Genomic DNA, 20,831 nt, shown 5'->3' on the forward strand with positions numbered 1-20,831 from the left:
AGCACCATTCCCCTACCATCGTACAGAAGAGTAAGCCAAGGCTCAGAGAGGTCATGCAGCTTGCTTGAGGTCACACAGCCAGGAGTTGGCACCAGAATCACTCAACTCTTAAGTCCCTGTTCCAGTTTGGATCCTGAATGTCCCTCAAAGGTCTCTGTTTGAAATCTTGGTCCTCGGGGGTGGTGCTCTTGGGAAGTGATGGGACTTTTGAGAGGTGGGGCCTAGTGGGAGGTTCTTAAGGCATCGAGGGCATGCTCTGCAAAGGGACTGTGGGACCCCAGTCTCTTCCTCTTCCTCTTTTGCTTCCTGGTCTTTGAGGTGAGCAGCTTGCTTGCTTGTGCTCCCCACCATTGCCCTCTGGCCCTCACATCAAGGCCTGAAAGCAGTGTGTTCAACCAGTCACAAGCTGGAAACTGGAACCCTGAGCCAAAACAAACCTTCTGTCTCTATAAGTGGATTATCTCAGATATTTTGTTATAGTGACAGAAAGCTGACCAACACAGTCCCCTATCAAATCCTTCAAAACAGAAATGGTTTGTTACCCTCAGAAGGAAAGGCCCTGTGGATTCACTCACTCCCCTGGGAAGAAGCTCCCACCACCTCTCTGCCAATGGACAAACAGAGGCTCAGAGAAGACACACCTGTGGTCACACAGCTTAGAGACGCCGAAGCCAGGACATTCAAACTCGCTTCTTCTAGTCCCACTCGGTGTGGTAGGAAAGGGAAAGGCCCACGGTCTCCTCTGCAGTTTTAGTAGCTTGACGGCAGATGTGTTCTGTGACTGCTGGCTGTAGAACAAAAGCAACCTTGTCACTGTACTTTGGGACATGAGCCGAGGACTTCTCAGCGTCCACCTTGGGTCAATGAGTGCCCAACAGGCCTAGCCAATAGCAAAGGAGGGACTTCTTCATTCATCAATAGGCATCGTCACAGGTCGATCGATTGATTTCCATGTCCCTGTGGCACAGAGGGCTTGAGGCGTCCCAGGGAAGGAGTGATGGCTGGGAGCCGGTCATCTCCTCTCACTGGGGACATGAAGGAGAAAAACCCCAGCTGTTCCATCGCTGAGGACTAAATTCTGGGTATGGAAGTAATTCTGCTAAGGCTGGCCTCCCAGAGCACATTCCAAATGCTTTCTGTATTTTCAGATTTAATTGGGAGTCATTTCTGTCATGTGAATCATCACTTAATAATCGCAGGGGCGTGTGTATTAGAGGATGGGTGGAAAGAGGACAGGACCCTTGGACAACTCAGATCCCAGTTCTTGGAGACTCTGGCTGTGTGATCTTGGGGGAGCCACTTTCCCTTTCTGAACTTTAGTCTCCTTGTCTGTAAATTAGTATTGACTTGACAGCAGTTGACAGGGGTGGGGACACTAAAGCAGATTGGGCACATTAAAAATGCAGGCAAGCACACTGTGGGTGACTAATAGTCATGGCCTCCATTTCCTGGGGACCCGGATAGGTGTGTCCTTTGCCTTCTCCACTGGGAACTTTGACCTCTCTGAGCCCCCGAGCCACCCCTTGGAAGGTGCATCTCAGTCAAAACCAATGCACCCGCAGGCAGCAGCGCCCCCCTCTTCTGGCCGAGCTGGGCACAGTCACGGCTGTAAGAAAGGCTGGCGTCTGGCGAGGTGACAGGAAGGGGCAGGCACAAGACCAGAGCGGGCAGGCGGGTGAGCTGAACGACGCCCCCCCAGGCCACTGAGAGCTCAGGGGTGGGAGAAAGACAAGTCCCCGTTACAGAGAGGCCAGAGTCCGTCCTGGGGGCTGTGCACTTGGGACCAGCATCGCTTTCCTCCCCGTGGGGAGCCCTCTGCTTCTCAGGTCATCTCCACATGTGCCCACCTGTCACTTCCCAGCCCCTTCCCCGTCTCTGGGGGACTCTCCTCTGGTCCAGGATTCTGAATGCCCAACGCTCTGCACGCAAGGGAGGGCCTTCCAGGCAGGGCCAATCAGAATCCTTCCTGTTGTTGGGGCCTAGGGGAGGGGCTCCCTCTTTATACTATCGGGGTGTAGCCTTGGGTCTGCTGGTGCTGCATTTACCTCTCATGGAATGAAGCTGTCTGAAGCAGGACAGGACGATCTCACCAAGCAAAGAGAGGCAGAGAAGCCAAGCTGAGTGTGCAGGGAGAGAGAGCCCCCTTTCCCCTGTGCCTGGATCAAGCCATGCCTGCAGCCCATTGAGTTTGCCCCTTTTGTGGATAAGCAATTCCCTTTGCTTATTTAACAGGATTTCTTTCACTGGACAAAAAAAGAATTTTGGCAAATACCATCCATACCTGAGGATGGTTCCCCTCTTCAGATACAGAACCACTAGGCATGGAGAGTCAGTCTGTACATCACTGACTCCCGGCGGCCCTGACTCAAATTGCTGCCTCTCCTGGAGTAGCATCGTGCCTGCTGTGAGCAGGAAATAAAATAATTTATTTGTGTCCCACCATGTTGTAATAATAATAATAATAATAATATTAAACAAAATTTAGTTATCTGTTTATTGCAGACGTAATAAAACCAGAGACCAAGAGAAGGAAAGAAGAATGAAATTGTGAGAAGAAACCGAGGGAAGCTCAGGGGGCAGCCAGGTTATTGAGCACCTGCTGGGACGGCTGGACAGTTGCTAGAGGTGGATGGAGACATTCGCTGTGGGACTCCCTGTGGCCATGGCAAGAAAAAGGAAGCACGTTGCATGGATTCATGGGGGTGGGGACACACACACACACACACACACACACACACACACACACAAATAAGAAGCCTAACTTTTCCTGGAATAAATGATTGAAATAAATTTCGTCATGGTTCCCCATCAAAAGGACTTTGTGAAACTCCCTGAGCAAAGATAAAAGGCAAGCGACCGGCTGGAGCGAAGAGTCACAGCGAGTTAATAGTCAGAGGATTGAAATCCACAATAAATCAGGACCTCCTGCAAGTTAGCAAGGGAGACAAAACACCCCATCCTAAAGGGGCAAAGGGGAGCCCAGGCGCAGCTCACCACAGGAGGGGCAGCTGTCGGATTAGCAAAGATCTAAAGATTGGGTGGGAGGGGGTCAGGGGAACGCGCACACTCAGACACCTTCATTCATCTTAATGCTTCACATGACTTGGGATAGGGTGTGTTTATGTCTTTACTTGTTTGAGGCTATTTCCCCAACCAGACTGAGCTCCATGAGGTGAGGGCTTCCTCTTGTTCACTGCTGCATTCCCAGAACTAGAAGCAAGGTGCCCGGAGGAGGCGGTCAATGACAATATGATTAAGTGCAAGAATGAATGAACGGACGCGTGTAAGCCAGGGTGACATTTTGGTGGGCAATTTGGCAATAGCTTTTAGGATTTAAATGCACACACGTTGATTCAGAAAATCCCTCCTTTAGCCATTTGCTCAATGGAAACATAACAAGGCTCCAAGGAATAGGCAGAAGAATGCTCCTCGCAGCGTTGCTTAAATGGCAAAGCTGGAAATGACCTCAACACCCAGCAACACGACGCTAATGAAGTTAGTTATGGTATATCCTCACTGTGGAGTACCATGTGTGTTTTAAAAAGGAGCTCAGGGCTGGGTGGGGGGTGTCCTTAAGTGGTAGAGCATGTGCTTAGCACGCGCCAGGTCCTGGGTTCAATCCTCAGCAGCAAAGGGGTGAGGGAGGGAAAAGAAAACAGATGTTTTATACGGATGTGGTTGGCTCTCTAAGACATGTTATTAAAAGAAAATAGCAAGTCACAGAACAAGCATGTAACATTTAAGGGACAAACAAAACAAATTCCATCTAGATAACTATCATCCGTCTGTGTACTCACCCACCCCATCCACCCATCCATCCTTCCATCATCCATCCACCCATCCATCCATCCACCCACCCATCCATCTGTCCACCTATCCACCCACCCACTCATCCATCTGTCCACCCATCCATCCATCCATCTGTTCACCCACCACCCACCCACCCATCTATCTGTCCACCCATCCACCCATCCATCTGTTCACCCACCATCCACCCATTCATCCATCCATCCATCCTTCCATAATCCACCCATCCATCCACCCACCCACCCACCCATCCATCCACCCATCCATCCTTCCATCATCCATCCACCCACCCATCCATCCATCCATCCATCCATCCATTCACCCACCACCCACCCACCCATCCATCTGTCCACCCACCCGTCCACCCACCCACCCATCCATCCTCCCATCACCCATCCATCCTCCCATCACCCATCCACCCATCCACCCATCCCCTAGAATCATAAACAAATAGAAAAATATCTTGGAAGCAAACAGAGAACCGTTAACAGTAGCAATTCCAGAAAGGAGGGAATAAAACAGGAGATAGGCTATTTTTCATTTAGAAATGTATTTGGGAGTGATATTTTTTAAAAATGTGTGCAGGTGGGTGTGCAAGTTGGTAAAACTCCACAATCCCTACACACCCCTGGAACTGGCAGTTGTATGGAGGAAGAGGCCATTGCCAACCTTCCGCTGTCCTCTGGAGGATAATGATCACTGCCCTTCTGTTACCTTTGTCACCCCAGGTGAGTTTTGTCAACTTTGGAGTTTAATATGGATGAGATCATAAGGTAAATGTCATTTTGTTTCTTTGTTCTTTGGGGGCAACATTCTGCTATGATTTTTCTTTTTTATTTTTTTGCTAATATATTTCTGTACCTTTCAAATATTCAGAGAGATATATCATTTGTGTTATCATATGTGAGTCGGATAATTACAATGCATTACACAAAATCGACCAACACCGACACTGTGATGCAGTGGCGGGGGAGGGGGGTCACAAGATGGGGCAGGTGACCTGTGTGGTTGCATAGGTCTGCTTGGCTACTCTTTCCAGACCCCCTTATCCTAGAGCAGGTGCTTGGAGTTCCGGAATCTGTTTTGTGGGGTTTCTTTGAGCTGTGGTTGGGGCTGTGGTGAGACTCGGCCAAGGGTGCTCATTTTCCTGAACAACACCTTCCATATGTCACATTCCGCCCTGAGGCTCCAGACACACCACACACGTTTGCAGGCTCAGTTCAAACTCACGAGACAACCCAGAGAGGAGATGCTTTGACAGCAGGGTTCAGGCTCAGCTCTGTCTGACTCAGATCCTGAACCCCTGGCCCTGTGTTTTAGCACTCAGGGGGATGCCAAATGTGCATCCAAGGAAAAGACAAAGCCTCGCTGACCAAACATGCATCTGCACAGAAATCCACAGCCCGGGGGGGGGGGGGGGGGGCGCTGGCAGGGCCGGGTGTGGCATGAAGAGAATGGGATGGTGGTGGCTCTGGGGCAGCAGGGGACAGGGATGCAAAGTGAAAAGAAAGATCTGCTCGCTGGAAGGAGGGAGGAAGCAGCGTGGATGGGCAGCCGGAGGTCAGGAGATCTGAGTGCCATCCTAGCCCTTCCTGTCCTAAGTGGCCTCCGTGTCTGCCTCTAGTCGTGGGGAGATAGGCTTGAACATCCCTCTGTCCTCTGTCACCTGTGATCCTTCCTATGCATTTCCAGCAGTATTCCAGGACAGCCGTATGAGCTGATGGTCAACGTTTAAGGTAAATCACATTTTGTTCATGCACATACACTTATGCATGTGTATTTATTTCTGGTTACTTCTTCTTTCTCCTTTTCTCCTCTGTTTTCTTTCTTCTTCAACTAGGTTAGATACATATGTACAAAACAACAGCACAGAAGTGTACCCTGGAGAAGGCAGCTCCCCCTGGCACCCGTCTCCTGACCTCCCACAGCCCCGTCCCAGGCAGCAGCAACTGTTAGCAATTTCTATCTCGAATTTTTACTCAAAAATGGTTGATTGCTTTATGAGCACAGGGACATCATTCTCCCGGCTTTGTTTCTTTATGAAAGGGTGACACACTCACGGGGCTCCCCACTGTTTGCCACCCCTCCTGGAGATCAGTCTTCAACACCTTTGGAGAGCCTGCGGCTTCTTCTTAACATCTGCCTAAACTCCACAGTGGAGCTGCTGGGTTCCCTCTTGATAGACGTTTTGGTTGTTTCCTGTCGTTACCAGGAAGATTCCACATTGCTTTGCAAATACTTGAGAACATGCAGAATAAATTCTAAGACGCAGAATCAGTGGGGCAAAGGGAATATGTATTTCTTTGTAACCAGGAAGATTGGCCAAATGGCCTTGGAACTGCAACCGGTGAAACAGGCGGCCTCTTCCCTCCCACAGGCAGACACCCCACACTTGCTCTCTAATCTGTGGTCTGAGTTCCAGCTTTGTCAGCAGGCTCAGCAATGTCCCTTTGGGAATTTTTTTTTTTTCAGTGTAGGATGCAGTTCAGGACCCATATTGCATTTATTTGCTGTGACTCTTTGGCCTGTCTTTCTGTGACTTTCATGATTATTGATTTTAAAAAAAAGCATGGGTTCGTTGTTTTAAGGAAAGTTATGTCCCTCAATTTGGGTTTGTATGATATTTCCTCAATATTAAATTAAGGTGTGCATCTAGGGCAGAAATATCTTGGAATGCCTTAGAAGTGATGTCGTATTTCTCTCAGTGCTTTGCATCAGAAGCTATGTGAATTAATCCACTGATCTGGATTCACTGGGTGGTAACTGTAGTCAGGTGTGGCTGGAGGATGTAAACCTTTGGGGTTTATATTTTGTAACTGGTGAGTGGATTGTTGTCTCTCTCTCTCTCTCTCTCTCTCTCTCTCTCTCTCTTTCTCTCTCCTTCCTGGTTGCTATTCCTGAGCTGCTTTCCTCTGCTCTGCCCTTCTGCCATGATGTTGGCCTCACCTAGGGCCCAGTGGAGTCAGCCCGGCATGGACCAAACCTCTGAAACCAGGAGCTACAGTAACTCTTCCTGCTCTGAGTTGTTTTGCTTTGGGTCACAACAATGAAAAGGCTAACCAACACACCCTGCGTGGCACAATCGGGGGGCGCTGCACACTTTTGAGAGGGGCTCAGTGGAAGGTGGTCAGGTCCCCAGGGGAGTGTCCTGGAGGATGTCCTGGGTCTCTGGCCTGCCCTCCTCTTCACCTTTGCCTCCTGGTCATACGGCCAGCTCCCACTGCTCTGTGCTGACTCACCGCAGGCCCAAAGTGAGATGGACAATTAATGGATCGTGGGCTGGAATCTCCAAATCTGTGAGCCAAGATGGACCTTTTCTAAGTTGATTATCTCAGGTATTTTACTGATGCTGTCTGCAAAATACCAGGCCCCAGGGGACCCCACTGCCTCATGTCCTAGATGTCCCTGGCGGAGAGGGGGAGGAGTGCTCCAGGGGTGCGGACAGGCAGGCCAGGGCTTAACAGGAAGTTCTGAGGCCACGTCAGCCCCTCAGCCCACATCACATGCAGTGAGTTTCTGCAGGGGACCTGCAGAGTCCTGGGAGGGGGTCTACCGTGGGCGACCTGACCTCTTCTCCCACACTAGGACATCCTTGGTGCTGGCTGGAGAGGGGCAGCTGGGTCCGCGTGTCCACTCTGGCACGTGGTAGCTGTGGGATCTTCAGGGGATGACTCCTCTCTGGACCTCAACTTTTCCTCCATAAAATGAGGAGAGTCCTCCTGGCAGCCCTGCATCCCGCAAGACCACTGCAGGGACCGCTGTGAGCAGAGCGGGTGGGAGAGGGCTTTTCAGGGAGTCCTGCCCACTTGTAGGGGCCACTCTTATTAAGGGGGACATAAAATCTTATTGAGAAAAAAAAATCCCCAAGAACAAGCTATCCTGTGGCTTTAAAAGACGACCAGAGAGTGGGCAGCCTTCATGCATGAAGTGGCCTCTGCTCCTCCTCTACCTGCCAGGCTCCCGCACGCTCCAGGGAGGCAACACCCCCCACAAAGCCCCCCAGGCTGCACTGGGTCCCCCACCTTGGCTCTCAGTGACTGACACGCTCGATTCCCCTGAAGTCTCCTGGCTTTCCGTCTGGACTTGCTCTGGGTAGAGACGTCCCTGGTTCCTCCGGGAATCTCTAGCTCTTCTCACCCAGCCGAGCACATGCGAGGGACCCAGGGCCGAGCAGACCTAGAGGTAAAACGCGGGGCTGGGGTTGGGGAGAGCCAGAGGCAGCAAGCTCCGTCTCCACACCTCGAGCTTCTCCAGGTGACCTTCTCCGTCGGGGCTGCAGTGAGGTGGGTCTACCCTGGTCTCCAGGCCACCGGAACTCTCCTGCAGGTAGCCTGACTCGTCCTGGCCTCTCAGCACTTTCCTGGGTTTGGCTTTAGAAGTTCCGTCTCCCAGGTACACTGGGGCCACTGGTCACCTTCCCCTGTCTGTGAATCTCCATGGGGGGACATGGAGGCTGCCCACCTCCTGGACATCACCCTCTCCTTCTGTCCCTCCCTCCCATCTCTCAGAACAGACACTGACCCTGGCTGACATTTTCCCAGCCTCCTTTGTGCTTAGGGTGGCCATCTGACCAGGGTTGACCCAGGAGATGAAAGAGGAGGTCTGCGGGGACCCTCTGGGCTAGGGTCACGCTGTCTACCGGGACCCCCTCTTGTTTCCTGCTCCTGAACACTGTCATCTGAGGTTGGGACTTGAGCTGTGATGGCCATCTTGGGACCCTCTTGGCACACTCAGAGGGTGGCAGAGAGAAGGATCCCAGGAGCCGGGCACCTCGGGGACATTAATGACCCTCTGAACACCCTGGAGCTACAGAGTCCTTATTAGGTTGGATGACAATAAATTCCCTTGGATCTTACAACCTTTTCTATTAAGAAAATATTTTACTTTTTAATTATTGCTTTAATTGTGCATTTTGATAGGCGCTGTCTGACAATTTGCCAACGTTGCTCTCTGCTACCAAACACTTAAAAACCTTATAAAATACATAACAATTGCACGCATTTCTGAAGCTCAGTGCGCCATTTCTACCCGTGAATTCAATTGTGTGTTGATCAAATCAGGGGAACGGACATTCCAAGTTCCTTACCACTGCTTTGAGTTTGGGGGCTCTGAGCGCCTCTCTCGTAGCTGTTCATAAAACACATAAAAGGCGATTGTGAATGACAGGCAACCCACGACAGCTTATTACTTCTCCAGAGTTTTGGTACCTATTATCCATTAGGAAAATACATTAATAATCTCAGTCGTCATGACCTAGGATGACTCAGAACACAGAAAACATCATTAACAAAAGAAAAGATTACCCTGCAGGACTCCATGAAAATGAAGATTTCCATTTGTTCACAGGTCAGGCTTTGAAATGACGGGGCAGGGAGGGGAGAAGCAGTTGGGAAGGAGGCCCAAGGACACACCTGGGGTATCAAGTCTAGGGGGTTGGTACAGGTGGGAAAAATTCCTTGAGTTGCAAAGGTCAAGATTTGGGCCCTTCAGTTCATGTGCTGCCTCGTCATCAGGTAAGTCTCGAGTTAGTTTTCGTAGCCACTATTCAGAGGTTTTCTGAAGCACAGGTACAGATGGATGGTCCCCTACTCCAGTGTCAGCTGTTAATAACGACCCGTGTGGCTGGAGCCCGTTTAGTCAGGCACCTTGTTCCTTGCAGCCTAGAGCACTCCTAATGTACTCCCAACCCACCTTGGGGGTCAGCAGGGGAGAAGGTGTTGGGGCCGGATGGCATTCTCACAGCAGGCAGAGCACCTTCATACCTCACCCCAAGTCCTAGTGGGGAGGGTTTGTTGGTTTCATCAGACAGATGACCAGACTGAGGTCCAGAGAACTGCACTGACCTGCCCAGTCACGCAGTGAGCCTGTGGCCAATCTGGGAGTTAGGCCCAAGGTTGTTTCACTCCAAATCCAAGCCCAGTGTGGTGACACGCACCTGTAGTCCCAGCTACAGGGGAGGCTGAGGTTTTGAGGTTCAGTTGAACCCATGAGGCTGAGACCAGCCTGGGCAACTTAGCAAGACCCTACCTCAAGAAAATAACAACAACAACAAAACCCTGAGTACTTTCCTCTTCACTTCTTTCACCTCTGGACACATCTATCAATAAACATTTGTTGAGCTCCTGTTGTATACACTTCAGGGAAACATTTTCTGGTCTCCATGGAGCTTATGGTCTAGGAGAAGAGCAAGGATTTTCTCTAATAATGATAATTATTAACTTTGAAAGGTACCTACATTTATTGAGCACCTGCCCTAGACCAGAATTTCCAAAGTGGAGTCCACATACATACTGGGGGATGTACTTCATTGAATTGCCAGAAAAATAATCAGTAATTATATCTATACATTTGATCTAATCTTTTAAACATTTCTATTTTGTGTGGATTATATAAGATAATAATAAGCCCTACCCAAGGTGGTAGTGGTGGGAGGTGGCAGGAGCAGGGTCGGGCACTGGGTCACCCTCCAATGGAACTGGGAAGTCCATCACATGGTTCCAGGGAGACCCTTAGGCCTGATCCCAAGTTCATTTGGATACTTTTCAACCTGTCTTCTGGAATTCACCTTCATATTTCCAAATCTAATTAACCTGTAGCTCTTCACGGACCCATTTCAGACACCACACATTCATTTACTGTTATAAAGGAGGGATTTTAGCTTGATTATACTCATTTCCTCCCCCCATCCTCCTAATAGAGCCAAGATCAAGATTTTATTAGTTTCTCATTCATCGTCAAGGTCATTATCATGACTATGAAAATACCGTCTCCTGCTAAGTCCTGCCCGTAACAATATTTCCTTTCTCTAAAACTTCCAGTTCTTTTTCCTTAAATTATAATTGCCTTTTAAAAGTAGTTTTCTTTGAACATTTAACCCAAGCCTCCCGTCACCCTGAACACACCCTATAAAACACCGCTCAGCACGACTTCCTCGCGGACAAATCTGTCTGATAATTTAATGTTGCTGCCATGATTTTTTTCTTCTTCTTCTCTTTTCAGGGCCTACCCACCCGGACGTGATTTGCTCTCAGCTGGTGGCACAGAGAGCCCCGGAAACCCTCTGGTCTCTGCTGCGTTGAAACCACAGACTCCTGTGTCTCAGCTCGTCCTAGGAGACTTATAAAACGAAGATGGTAAGAAACCCAACCCCACACCCCAGGCCCCTGTCCAAGCTCTGCCCACAGACTCTGGTCACGTGACTTGCTTTGGCCAATAGGATGATAGTGAATGTGTCACAAGCAGAAGCTGGGAAGTGTCTTGTGCCTCTGGCCTGGTGCCCTCTCACAGTTCTGGGGAACCAATGTCCACCACCTGGCTGGCATGCACCCAGGCTTATTTCCTGGAGGGTCAGAGACCCAAGACTAAGCCCCGTCTGTTACCCCAGATGACATCATCCAGCCACCAGACAAGCGCATGATACCATCAACACCAGCCATCCACAGGACATGAGAGAGGCCAGTGAAAGCCACATGGGGCCCGTTCAGACCAGTCAACCAGAGGTCGTTGGGTAACTTCAGAGTGGAGTGTAAGCCACTGAGTTTTGAGGCAGTTTGCTGCACAGAATAATGTAAGTTCAGAGCCTCTTTCTGATAAAGCACATTCATGTCCCATCAGCAGGACCACTTTAAAACATGTCCACAAATCCTTGACATTTGTCCCATTTGTCCTGTAACAACCTCCCCTGCTTGAGCCTTGGCCAGCCTTAGGAATGCAGCAAAAGGGACACTGCATAATCTTTGATGCTAGATTGGAACATGCAGGGCACTTTCCACGTGGCTCTCTGGGGGCATTTGCTCCAGGGGAAGCCAGCTACCCCATTAAGACCACCATGCCAGAAAGGCCACACACAAACATGCCCAGCAACCCTCTGAGCTGAGACCAGCCTCCAGCCATCCCTGCCAAAGGCACCAGACCTGTAAGTGACATCCTCTTGAACCCTCCTGACCATCTCATCCATCAGCTGGATGCCACCTGGTGAGCTCCATCAACACCCCGTGGAACAGAACACTCACCAGCTGAGTCCTGTCTGAGTTTCTAACTAGCAAGATCAACTCTCTTGTTTTGGGGGTGCTTTGACATGTAGCCACAGAAAACCAGAACAGATTCCAGTTCTTGATGGTGGGGAGGGGTCAAGTCTAATTGAGAAGGGGGAGGTATTCTGGGGCAGAAGTAACTGGGGGCCATTCATGCAATCCACTTCATGTATGTTTCACATTGACTTTCTTCCTCTGTTCCTTCTGTTCATGTTTTATGGATACTATATCTTTATTGCTCAAAGAATACCAATTTTAGGACTTATTTTTAAGTTCTCTTTTGCTCCCTATATCCACTTCTTTTCAAAGTCTTTTCCCCCAACCTCATGGTTTTCTGTGGTCTCTGCCATTCACGTTAGAAATTTCTTTATATATATGATGATTTCCAGCTGTCCATTCACATCAACACAGACTGGAATCTGTGGTTGGGGTTGACGGACTGCTGGGCTTCTGTATGGGGTGGGTGGCCAAGTGGCTGGTTAATTTTTTCTATGGAAACTTCGCTTTCCATGGTCAAATTGGCCTCTCTCTAGGTCACTTTCTTGGGAGTGGTTCCCAGATAATTTTATGCTTAGGGGGACAAAGAAGATCATAAATAGACTTCTGGATATTCTAGAGCTAGACAGTGGAGGGGGTTGAGAATCTCACCTTCTCCAGGCACGGTCCCTGCTTTGGGGGACCTCCTAGTTTATCATATTCTAGACAATGAAACTATGATGTTAGTGGGACTGTGGGCTGGCTGGGCATAGTGGGGGCGGGGACTGGGGACAGACTTCCAGATCATCCCTCTCCCTAGCACTTCCTCTGCTGTCTGCCACCTCCAACTCTTCAGCTGTCAGGTGAGTCAGCTTGTTTCTTTGTGTAGCCCTCGGTCACAGAGCAGCCCCTCCCATCCTGCAGGGTGGCTCCCTCTGGAAGTCCTTGGGGGTCCCCGCGTCTATTTTCCTTCTTTGTCCATCTGGTTCAGGATTTCAAATCTCTCCCAGTTTTCTCTCACTCAAATATTGCATTTCTGTTTCTTGTTCTTGTTTGGGGGAGAATTTTTTTTTTTTAAGCAAGGGGTGTAGAAGTGTCTAATCTGTCATCTGAAAAGCACCATTTCATTAGAATTTAAAATAGAAAAACACCCTTGGATTAGACAAAAGCAATGTCAGAAAACCATCTCATTAGAGTTTCAAGTGGAAAAATGCGGCGGTAGTGGACAGAAGCACGTGAGCAACGTGGTTTGGAGCCTCTCGCTGGCGGCCAGCGCTCTGCCCTGAGACGGCTTCATGTTCCGGCCTCACAGATGCACTGAGCGCAGTGGTTAAAAAAACAGACTATGTATTAAGGACAACGGATAAGCCATTGCTGGGGGCCAGTGGGAAGGGACAAGGACAGTCCAGGCGGCCCAGGCACAAGTCTCAGAGGTGGAGAGTGGGAACAAGGAACAAGGCCCACTGTTCCTTGCTAAGATGGCACTGCCACTGTCCCCATAGCTGGCCCCTCTCTCCTGCAGGCCTCTGCTCAGACGTCACCTCCCCGCTGCCCTCGCCTGGTTTTCTAGCCCTGACTGAGCTGGTCTGGTGGCCGTGGACTCGACCTGGCCGTGTTCATCCTTGGTGCTGCTGCCCTCTTGGATTTGTTCTCCATCATGGGGAAGCACAGATTTTTCCTTTTTGCCTCCTGGCCCTCGGTGCCTAGCACAGTGCCTGGAATACCTGTTGTGTGGACGAATAAATGGGTGAGCGAGTCACAGCTGCTCAGATCCTGTGAGAAATGCAAATGGAAACTGGGGAGTGGGGACTGAGTCCCACAGTGGCCCAAAGCTGTCCCCATGGTGGCTCCTGCTTTGGGGGATACATGGCGGTTTCTCTCTACTCAGCCCCTCCTTGGGGGTCAGGGCGCTGTGAGAACACAAAGTCCCGTTATTCAGGGGAGTGGATTCCATCGCAAGACAAATTGTTACCTCCAAGGCCACCAGCTGCTGGCCTGCCCATCCCCACGGCCTCCCTCTCGAGGGTGTGGGCACAGGCCTGGCGAGGCTGGAACTGCGCTGGAAACTCATCTCCCCTTTAATTAACAGGGAGAGTGACGAGGCCTGCTAATGAGGTGGGGTCAAGTTCAGAAAGTCCCTATGGGATCAAGGCCTCCTTGTTTATTTTCCCGAAAACGTTCCCCTTTAACCAGAACCGGCCGGCCGCAGGCAGGGAAAAAGCTTCAAGCTCCTGCCTGCCCAGCTCGGCGCATCACAGTTGGACTTGCACTTTTAATAATTACAGACTTAATGAAAAAATAATCTAACCACAAACAGCCCAGGGACCCATGGCTGGCATTGGCCGGAGCCCCTGGCAGCTGTCAGGACAAGACGAAGGGAAACTGAAGAGCCACTGAAGGCCATGGGCTCCTCGCCTGGAGGCTGCTCTCTCTCCAGAGCTAACCTGGGCTCCCTATTGCCTTCGTACGGTGACCCAACGTCTCAGCCTATGCCTTACTCTGACTTTGCTCAAGCCCTCCGTGGAAGACCCAGGGGCACTGGGATGGTTCATCTTGTACACCCAGGACTCCAGAGCAGGCCTGCCTGGCTTTTTTTGCCAGCACAGTGAGGGCCCCAAAGGAGTGGGAAACAAAGTAACAATGACAGTGAGAATAATAATAGCAGCTGCCGGGGACTGCAGACTTGCCGTGGGCCAGACACTGCTGGGGTCTTTCCATCACCATCTCATTTAAACCTCACTGGAGCCCTCTGTGGTGGGCAGTGTCCACTGTACACTGAGACCAGGGAGTCGGTCCAGAGTTCTGCAGCCGGGAAATGGCCCGTCCTCCCAGCCCTTAGAATAAGGCTCACGGTGAGTGGGATCTGAAACGGGATTTGTAAGCATCCAAGATCAGGGACCTCGTCTCCCTGATTCATGTCTGTGTCCCCAGGGCCCCAGAACAGAGCTTGGCGTAGAGTAGGTGTTTAATAATATTTGAGGTGTAAGAATAAACAAAGGTGTCTAGACCCGGAAACAACTTTCAAGGAGTCACCCTAATTCTCTCTTCCCATTCAGTCGTACCTCGACTTCCTTGAAAGAAGGCAGGCTGTAAAGGGACTTCAAAAGTTGGGCTGAGAAATAAGACTCCATTTGAGGGACAGTAGGGAGCCAGAGCAGGTTCTTGGGAAAGAGAGTTCCAAGCTATGGGAAAGGTGATCTTCCTGTGACTTCATAGACGGTCGGAGTGACGTAAGGTCAATGAACTTTGGTCAGAAGGTTGTCTCCAGGGGTTGTGCAGGGAGCACAGAGAAAGGCACCTCTCAGGGGTGGAGGGTACGGAACTCGTCATGTTTGTTGGTTTGCTGGCCGAGAGCCAGGATCAGACTGACCCGTCAGGCTCCCCAGCTGGCCTGTGGCACATCCCCATGATCCTGGCTCAGGGGCACCACAGTGTGGTGTCTGTCCCCGGCCAGCCGACAGCATCACAGCAGCAACAAATCTTTGAGCTATAGATTCTTTGAAACTTATGTCTCTGGAGTCTCAGACTCTGAAGCTGTAGAAACTTTTTGTCTTAGAATACGGTAGGCCCCAGATGTTTATTGAGTGCTTACTATGCTCCAGGGCCTGCGCACAGACATGAATTCACTGTCTTCACAACCGCCTCATGAGTGAGTGACTCGAATGACCCCCACTTCACAGCTGTGGAGAGGAGGCACCAGGGTGCTTAGTGGGGGTGGGGCTTGCGGTGGTGAGGCCAGGCCACCTGGCTGTGGAGCACACAGCGGGGCCTCACAGGCTCTGGACATCACTGAGACTCAGAATCCTCAAAGTTCAGAATCATAGGAAGTCACAAGGGCAGGATGGTAGGGCCGCGGGATCTTACGGTCACAGCCCCATCACTGCCTGGTCAAACTGCAGTCCCCAACCCTGGGCATTTATAATCCTGCCATTACAGGTTCTTGGGACTTAATATCCTGGGATATTAGGTGACAGAGTGGACCTCAGGCAACAGACCTGAGCCCAGTCCTCTCATGCGGCCCAGGGGGACTGAGGAAGATGTCCAAAAGAGGCAGCGCGGGGGGACCTGAGGCCGGTGCATCTGATGAGCACAGGAAGGGCCGGCGGCTGGGACCAGTCTCTGCTGGTTTTAATGCGGCTGGGGAATGCGCCCTGCTGGTCACTGGACCCTGCAGGTGGCTGCCCGCTGCGCCCCCCTCAGACGCCCTCCTCGGAGCCGTCCCTGCCAGGCTCCGTATCCTGTTTACACCACCAACAAATCTGATTTTCAGAAGTTGGCCAACGGATGGAGCCGGCGTCACCGCTGAGGCTCTCTGGGCTGCTCGAGCTGTTTGTGGGTGGGACATCTGCTTCCCAAGAGCCGCAGGAAGCCCAGAGAGGTCTGTACGCTCCAATCACGAGGCCAGGAGGGATGAGGGACAGGAACTGTGGGACAGGTGGCTGGGGGCATGGCCAGGCCCAGGGGTAGGATTAGAGATGGAGTGTCCCCACGGTGGAGGGGACAGGTCCACCGGGGTCTGTGCTGCTCTGGTCACAAGTGGGAGCATGTGTCCTATTTGGGGCTCTTGATCTTTAACCAAAGGAGCTTGTCTAGAGGAAGGACAGGGCGAGTTGGGGGGCGCCCCCTGCTCTGGGAGGAACCCCTGGCGCAGACGGGGAAGAAGCATGAATCCAACAGCTCAGCCTCCGAGACCTGGAGCGCTGGCCGCCCAGAGATGGGGAGCCCCCCAGGCAGCCACAGACACAGGGAGGAAGCTCTCTGCAGAAGATGTCACGACACCAAGAGCAGCGGTTCATCAAAGTGTCGTCTGGAGCCCCTGGGTTCCCAAGAGGGTGTCTACAAGGTCAGACAAGTTTTCATAATGATGTGAAGGCATTGTTTGTCCTTTATACTCCCAGGGGGGTTTTCAAGTTGGATGTTGTGATGGCCAATGACAAAATCAATGCAAACAGTTCAGGTTTCACAAAAACCCACTCCAGGTGGACATCACAGCCTTGGGCTTCAAAATAGCACCTTAAAATCTTTATCTTAAGGACTGAGATTTTTTGGTGCATTTACATTTTACACTCAAGGCTCCTGGAATTTACCCTGTCCTTGGCGTAGGATGTAGTTTAGGTGAAACAGAGCTCTCTGGGATCCTAAATGACTTTTAAGGTTGTGACAGGGTTCCAAGGCCAAAAAGATTGAGAATCACCAATTGAAGGAATAAGGCGCCTTCAGCTCAAACTATCCAACAGCGGAAGGCGTTGGGTCCAGGGTGCTGAGCCCCATCCTGACATGGGTGCAGGTGTGAACAAAAGGATTAAAGGGTCAGGAGGGGGCTGGGGACCTCCGGCATCTCTTGCTTCATGCCTCCTGGTGCGTCTCCGCCCCTGCAGCCAAGGGACCTTCTCCTTTCCAGTGGTTTCCTTTTGCACCAGAGCAGGAACCAAAGCCTTTCCTTTGGCCTCCTTCAAGGCCCTCCGCACCACTCTCCCTCACCTGGGGGCTTGCCCACGCTGTCCCCCAGACCCGAAACGTCTCCCTCCTCACTCTTCCACTGAATGTTCTTTTCATCCTCCAAGTTTCTTTTTGTGACTGCATTTCTCATTTAGTTTTTAGTGGACACTTAAGACAAAAATCACACGTCTTTATGGAGCACCGTGTGATGTTTTATGTATACACTGTGTCATGCTTAATCCCCTCCAACATTTATTATTTCTCCATGGTGAAAACATTCGAAACCCTTCTAGCTTTTGGAAATGTGCAGTATGGTGTCAATACTTATGGTCACCCCAATGTCCAGTAGCACCCTGTTTCCTACTCCCACCTGACTGTAGCTTAGAATCTGTTAATCAGCCTCCCCCACCCCTATACTCCCTACCTCCGGTAACCAATGCTACTCTCAACTTCTATGAGATCCCCTTTATCTTATTCCACCTATTTGTGAGATCATGGGATAATTCTGTTTCTGTATCTGGCTTCTTTCATGTAACCTAATGATCTCCAGTTCCATTCATATTGTCTTAAAAGGATTTCATAATTTTATGGCTGAATAGTATTCCACTGAGTATATATATGATCTTTTTTTTTGGTCCATTTATCTACTGATGGATAGTTGCATGGTTTCCATTTCTTGGCTGTTGTGAATGCTCAATAAATATGGGAGTGCAGGCATCTCTTCAACACAACCGATTTCCTTTCCTTTGGATGTGTGTCCGGTAGTGTGTCCTGTGTCAGTCATCCTCCAAGTTTCAACCTGGATGTCGTCTCCTCCAGGAAGCCTTCCCTGAAGACCCTACTGAAAGTAGGATTTTTTTGACAGCACCTCTCAACCTCGAGGGAGGGAGGGAGGGAGGGAGGGAGGGAGGGAGGGAGGGGCGAGCAGACAAGCGAAGCTCTGGACTAGGAGACCCGCAGCGATGCAGACGGCTGAGACACCAGCGTCCAGCCTGGGGGTGGTCACCTCGCCACCCATCAGCACTAATCGGGTGGGAGGAGGGACAGATGGCCTGGCTGGAGAAATCGGCTAGAACTTGGATGATCTGAAGCTCCAGGCCTCTGCCGAGGAGGCTGCCCCCTGGACCTCCCACCCTGTGTCCCTTCAGGGCTCAGCTCAAGGACTCCTGCCTCTGAGGACTTCCCTGCTCTCCTTGGGGCAGAACGAACCCCTCCTCGCCCTGGGGTGAGATGGGGGGTCTTAGATGAGGACAACCAGGCTCATTTCAAGTCATTAGCTTAGAAGAAGATCCAGGCAGCCTAGGTGCATGGTCAGCGCAGCCCTGAGAAGAGCTTGCGTTCTAGAAAAACCCAATGTGAGCAAAATTAGCAAATCCCCCCCTGCCAGGGGGAGGGAGGGGGGAGGCCCTGTGAGGGGGCAGGAGACGCGGGCTCAAGTCCATCTCATAATGTTAGAACTAAGCATATAGCTGGATGATGAAACCCAGTTAACTGTTGTCACCCTCCTTTAGCTAGTAGTCCCTTCCAGGAAGCCCACTCCCTGGGGACAGGAACCATGTCTGTCTATTCTCTGCTCTGCCCCAGCATCTAGAAAGGTGCCCAAAGCAGAGTAGGCATTGTATATAAAGGACTCAGGATACCGGTCTGCCAGGCCACCAGGTGTTCCTGTGGATTGTCATATTGAACCGTGATGGTTAATGAGGTAAGGGTCACTCGTCATTCCCATTTTATCAGTGGGGAAACTGGCACTGCCCGTCAAAGGCCGTGACTTCTCTAAAGCACACAGCTAGTAAACACCGGAGCCAGACCTGACCACACCACGGGACCTCAGGACCTTACCCTGGTCCCTTCCAAGAACCTTTCCTTAATCCAGCACAGCACCGAGTCACCAGAGGCAAGGAGCCTGGGCCAGCAAGGACGTCCAGTCACCCACAGCAGACAGACAGGTGTAGTCAGGGCTGCTAGAAGAGGTGACCCGAGGGTGGGGTGGGGGCACTGGGGGAGACAAAGGATGCTCAGCCCCAGTGGATGGGAGAGTGTTCAGGAAGGGAGAGGGCAAGGGTGATTCTAAGCAGGGAGAGGAGGAGGAGGAGGAGGTGAAGGAGGAGGAGGAGGAAGAGAGAGGAGAGCCCTGCAGGGCCCAGCGACCAGGAGCTTTTACCAGGACATCTCCGGGAATCCCTTCCTGTCCCTGTCCTGCCTGCACCATGCCGTGTCCCTGGCGGCCCTTTCCTTTCCTGGTGTCCCCCAGTGTCCCCCGTTCCCTCCGTCTCCTGGAGCTCCACTTCCTGCGGGGAGTCCGATGGCCACCACCCCTCCCCTTACCCTGCTGGGTCTCTTCCCCTCCTGTGCAGAGGCCTGTGCTGCAGCCCCAGCTCGGCCACTCTCGAAGACCAGGTCAGCGGGGACCCACTGGGTGCCCCTGACCAGGGCTGCGGTGGGACCTGGGTGGCACCGCACACAGCACAGGTGGGACTCTCTGTCCTCACATGGCCCACTCCTCAGCCCTCTGAAGGCCACATCTGGTAGAAATTGGGGCTTGGAGTTTGAATAATTGGCATCAGGAATGACATCTCTGGGGACAGTCCCTACATTCTCATGGAGCAGCCAGGACAATTCTTCACAGAAGAAATTACAAGGCCCTTAATTAAAATTGCCCTCGAAACAAAAGACTCTGAAGCAAGAGTTTGGACCCCTTTGGAGCCTGACTCCAGCTGCACAGCCCAGAGGCCGGAGCCCCCGGGGAGGAGAGGCGCAGGCGCAGCTCGGCCAGCGGGGAGGTTCACCAAGGCCGCCTCTCTGACTCTTGTGGCTGCAGAGAACCGGCCACGTGTCCAGGGTGTGAACTGGATGGGAAAGTCCAGGGGCAACACGCATCCTTGGGATGGCGTCTCTCTCCACTTTTCTGCTCAGCATCCTTCAAAGTCAGCTGCGTCCTCTGGTCTCTGGGGAGGCCAGATGGCTGCCTCCGGAGCCAGTTACCAAGGCCAAGGGGGACGGCAGCCTGACTGGCAAGGCCTGGGGTCCTCCCTGCAGGTTGCACTGATGACAGGCAGAGGGGGTTCCACAAACAGAAACTGGTAGAAGGAGGGTTGGCTCCTGGGGAGGTGAGCATGTGGCATTTTCTATAAGGGCCAACTGTCCCCTGGGCAGCCATTGTCCTCTTTCTCCACTCACCGAGGAGGGAGGAGCCTCAGCGACGCGCAGTTGCTCTCACAATCAGGAAGGGCAAAGGCAAGTTCCAAAGGCAGCTCTGCCTGGCACTGGGCCCCGCCCTTCGCAATCCAAGCCACATCTGTTGGAACTCGGGGCGTGGTGTAGGGTAATTAGGAGAAGGCCCTCCCTTGACACCCGCTCAGACAGCCTGACACTTGGTGGCATTGGCTTCAATCAAAGTCACACTCAGAGCAAACCCACTTGGGACTCTCTGGGGAGATGGAAGAGCTGAGAGGCCCGGCCACAGCTGGATCCAGAGGGACCTAGAGCCTCCGTCTTTCCTGGGCTTCGTGGGGTCGGACTGAAACATGGATGGTGGTAAGTAACATCTGGACAGCACATTCGCCACCGCATGGCCAC

This window comes from Spermophilus citellus, assembly GCF_964194105.1.
Source record: "Spermophilus citellus genome assembly, chromosome: 4".
Taxonomy (NCBI): Eukaryota; Metazoa; Chordata; class Mammalia; order Rodentia; family Sciuridae; genus Spermophilus; species Spermophilus citellus.